General features: G+C 42.7%; 1 pseudogene; it reads left to right on the top strand.

Moving 5' to 3' along the window:
• The first annotated feature begins 922 nt into the window (after window positions 1-922).
• LOC140913318 (up-regulator of cell proliferation-like) lies at window positions 923-4441 on the top strand (annotated as a pseudogene).
• Window positions 4442-4953: the final 512 nt, after the last annotated feature.

Below are 4953 nucleotides of genomic sequence, written 5' to 3'. Positions count from 1 at the left end.
GAGGTGGAAAGAAGGAAGAATTTATGCATTGCCTGAAGGATTGCCTGCATTGCAACTGAGCAGAGCTGGATGAATAATTGTTTGTTTGGTTTGGTGGTGGTTCCAAAAAAAAAAACCATTAAAAAACAATATTTAGTTTGCGTCAAACCAAATCTAAAATATTTTGAAATTTTTGGTGACTCAGAAAAGTTAATTTGGGGCCTGTTTCAGAGCAGGATTTCAAACTTGGCTTTCCCACATCCACTGGGCTATATGTTATGGGAGGACTGGGGGAGGGAACAGCAGCACCACCTCCTCCTTCTTCTCTGGCCATTTTATGAATGGCTGAAACCTCTCATATCAAAATTGCAATAATTTTAGGCCAACCAAAACCACATTTCTAGTTGAATACATGACCTGTCTGAAAGAATTTCCGTAGCTCTCCATAAGTGTGGCATTTCAGTTAGGATGACTGAGAGTGTGACAGTTGGGTCAAATCTGTGAAGGTTGCACCAGATAAATGGTGCTTCAGTACTCCAGCTACACGACCCCTCTAAGTGGTTGTCACTTATAAGGAGCATGCAGACCTCCATGATTTTTGTTTAATAATTGCAATTCCTTCACATTATGGCCCTAATACCAAAGTAAGAGTTCTACCTGAAAACATTTTCAGTTTAACAAAGTGTTTATGTTGTATTACCTTTCTGCAGAGAGACCAAAAGCCCTTCAGTACATCGAGTCAAAGTTAGAAATGGAGAAATACAGAAGCAGGAAACTAAAGCTGAGAGATGTCCTGGAAATCACACCAGAAAGTCTAAAGAACTGCCCTCCTCAGACAACAGGAGATTTACCTTGGCATTTCCTCAGGAAGCTCATGGCTCTGAATGGGATGGCAAGAAGCACAAGCCTTGAGCACAGGGCACCCACTGATCAAACACTAACTATGGACAAAGAGGAGCTGGATATTCCTGAAGATTTTTCTTTTCTCAGTGACACAGACACCAGTGATTCCCTGCACCCCCTTGATGTTCTCTGTGCCATTCTGCTTTCCTCAGACAGTTTCCTACAGCAGGAGATCCTGTCCAAAATGTCCATGTGCCAGTTTGCCCTCCCTCTGCTGCTACCTGCCCTCGACACCCCCAAGTGCACCCTACTGCTGTGGGCCATGAGGGACATGGTGAGGAAGTGGAGGCCGCACTCCCTGGCAGAGAGCAGAGGGTTCAGAGAGGAGAGCCTGGTGCTCACGTCAATGCCAACCATTTCCTTTGTGCGGATGGGGAGCTGCAGCTTCTCCAAGTCCCACCTCCTCAATGAGGTTCACAGCCCCTCCCAGCAGCACCACAATTTCTTTGTCCACTGGGACATGGAGTCTGGGAACGTCCCACGGGCAATCGCAGATGGGCTGGTTGAGATTTCCTGGTATTTCCCTGGTGGGATGGGGAATTCAGATCTTTTCCCAGAACCTGTCGCGGTTACAAATCTGCTTGGAGATATTGAGTCGCATTGGGTGCAGTTTAGCTTTTTAACAGAGATCTCCTCAGCAGTGTTCATAGTTACTGAGAGCATCAGTGAGATAGAATATGCGCTGTTATCATCTCTGCAGGGATCAGCCACTAAATACTGCTTCACTTCAATAATCAGGCTGGGAAAGCCAAGGAAACGCTGGAATTCCTGAAAAAGTTAGCCTCGATGCTGAAACTGAACAAGTCACATGTGCTGTGGAAAGGAGGTACCACAAATAAGGCACAATTTGTAAAAGTTCTGCAGTCTGCAATAGCAGCCATAATGAAATCTTCTCCCAAGAGAGTGAGTATAGAAGCCATGGCTGAGACAGCACGTCAATTAGGCATCCAGGTAGATGAGGATAACAAGGAATGTCAGACCCCAAACACATATGCAAAGGAAATCACTGCACAAATCAAAGATGTGGCAAAGTACAAGAGGGAAAAGCTGAGACTCCAAGGGGAGACATGGAGAAACTTGGCTGAAGTGGATAAAGAGCTGTGCAGAATGAGAAAGCAAGGAGACACCCCACTTGAGAAATATAAATCTCAGCTGAAAAAGAAATTAATGGATTTACATGCTCAGCAGAATAAACATGACCTTACTGATGGTTTGATTACATTTATTACTGGAATAAGACTACTACCTCCCATGGAGAAACATTACTTCCTGAAATGGATGAAGTTTGGCCTGGATCACATTACTAGGGAGAATCTTTCTAAACTATGGGATCAATATAAAGAGAAATGCAAAAAACTCAAAAGATGACCCCAAAATGTTTGCAGAGTTAGACAAATTAATCTCTGCCAGTTCCTTAGGAGTGCAGCATTTCATGTGTGAGTTGGGGCAGTTTTATGAAGCGGAATGCTCAATGGTTAAAGAAGGTAAAATGGCAGAAAGCCAAAGGCAATTCACCCATCTCCCAGGCATAGCAGCTGATCTCATGCTGGAAGGGTTTCCCATGGAGATCATTGATGGAGACGTTTCCAACATCTCACTGCAGTGGGTAACAGATGTTCTGAGTCAGCTTCATGCCAAGCTGGGGGGAAGGTCCAAAATCCTGATTCTGACGGTGCTGGGAGTACAGAGCACTGGGAAATCCACCCTCCTCAACACCATGTTCGGCCTGCAGTTTGCAGTGAGCAGTGGCCGATGTACACGAGGAGCCTTCACATTACTCATTAAAGTGGCAGAGAACTTTCAGCAGGAACTGGGCTGTGATTTCATCCTGGTGATAGACACAGAAGGCTTGAAAGCCCCCGAACTGGCCAAGCTGGAGGATAGTTATCAACATGACAATGAGCTGGCCAACCTAGTGATTGGACTGAGTGACATAACAATTTTTAACATGGCCATGGAGAATGCCACTGAAATGAAAGATGTTCTGCAAATTGTGGTCCATGCATTTCTCAGAATGGAGAAAATCGGGAAAAAAACCAACTGCCAGTTTGTGCATCAGAACGTCAGTGATGTGTCTGCACATGAACAAAACATGAGGGACAGGAAACACCTCCTGGAACAGTTGAATGAAATGACCAAAGCTGCAGCCAACATGGAAAAGAAATGCAAAGAGATGAACTTTTCTGATATTATGGATTATGATCTGGAAAAACACAATTGGTACATTCCTGCTCTGTGGCACGGAGTCCCCCCCATGGCTCCAGTGAATTTGGGATACAGTCAAAAGGTTTGTGAATTAAAGAAATATTTGTTTGAATTTCTGAAAGATTGTTCACAAGAGAGAACTCCCAATGACATTCCCCAATTTCTTGCATGGGTGAGGAGCCTGTGGAATGCTGTAAAACATGAGAACTTCATTTTCAGCTTTAGAAACAGCCTTGTTGCTGAAGCCTATAACCAGCTGTCTGTGAAGTATGCAGAGTGGGAATGGGGTTTTCGGAAGGAGATACATTTCTGGGTATCTGAAAAGGAAACTTTCATCCAAAATCAGCCACCAGATAAACTAGACACTAATGTTTCAATCAGACTAAAGAGTGAGGCACAGGAAAAACTGAGGCAAGAAGCAGAGAAGATTTTGAATCATTTACAACAGTATTTTGAAAGTGGAACAGCAAATCTGCACCTGATAGAAAAGTACAAAGAAGATTTTAGAAGAAGTGCCAATAGTCTCAGGAATGAACTGGAGAGTTATTCATTCAGCAAGTGGCAAGAAGCGATTCATATTAAAAAAGGCCAACACAAAACAGATGCTATGCTGTCAAAGTACAAGAGAAAAATTGAAGAGAAAGTGGATGGGCTTCTGAACCCTTGCAGGAAAAGCAACTGCAAATTAAATAATGATGAACTGGAGAAGGAATTGGAGAACATGTGGACAGAAACATTGTCAGAATTATCACTTATTCCTTTATAGAGACGCAACATATTTGAAGATGTGGAGTTCCAGCTGAGAAGAGACCTAGCGGACAGGGGCAGTGCAGTCTGGAAGATGTTACAAGATGCCAAAAGCTTGTGTGCTTATTAAACAAAAAATTTCAAAATGAAAAAGGAATACTTAGACTTAAAAGTGTTCAGAGGTTACAAACTATAAATATCAGGTGTGAAAGAATTCTTGACACAGGAATGCTGGCATAAAACAGAGGCTTTAGCTAAATCTTTAATAGAAGAGTGCAATAGTTACACTGATGGAAAAGTAAATGGCAAAGCAGATTATGATGAAACTTATTGCAGAGAGTTGTTGCGGATGATTAACGAGTGGCTTCAGCAGGCTGATGTTCAAAACCTTCACACCACCGCCTGCTTTGCAGTTGACCTGAAGCTTCACATTTTGGGGGATGAAGCTCGTGCATTTCAGACGATGCATGAAGAATTCATTAAAGAAAATGATCCTCTGCAGCGTCTGGGGAAACTGAAACCTCAGTATCTCTCCACGTTCAAAGCTCTGTACTTAGAGAAGATGAGTGTCAGGACAGGGCCTGGAATTTCTGTGATCAGTGTCTGAGACCTGCCCTGGTGGACTATGTGAACAAGAGACTTGGGACAGAAATCGTGGATGACATTCTCAGCAGTGAACGGTCTGTTGAGTACAGCACCCGGAGATTTTTCCAATTCTTTGTTCTGAAGCAGCTGTTGGAAGAAAATGACTTTAACAATTATGTGCAATACACAAGGAATTATGTAGATTTTATCAAAACCTGGATACAGAGACACTTGTTAATGCTCTACAAAGAGAAGGCGAGTTTGGGAGATTTGGAGAAAAGGATTTTCTCCCCAATAATTAATAAATTCAGCCATGTTCTGAAATACTCCAAAGGTGAGAGGACTAAGACAGTCTCTGCCTTTTTAGACAATTTGTGTGAAAAGCTGCAGCAGGATCTAGTCATTCCCAGGGATAGCTTAGAAGTGATACTGTTTAAAAACACAGCAAGTGCAGACCAATTTTCAGCTTTTATAGAACAGTTTATTCCTGATCTCGAAAAACAAATTTTATCCACTTTTGAAAATCTGGAAATT

The sequence above is a fragment of the Lepidochelys kempii genome, chromosome 6, assembly GCF_965140265.1.
Source record: "Lepidochelys kempii isolate rLepKem1 chromosome 6, rLepKem1.hap2, whole genome shotgun sequence".
NCBI classification, from domain to species: Eukaryota; Metazoa; Chordata; order Testudines; family Cheloniidae; genus Lepidochelys; species Lepidochelys kempii.
The sequence above is the reverse complement of the archived record's forward strand: the minus strand, read 5'-3'. Positions and strand labels throughout refer to the sequence as shown.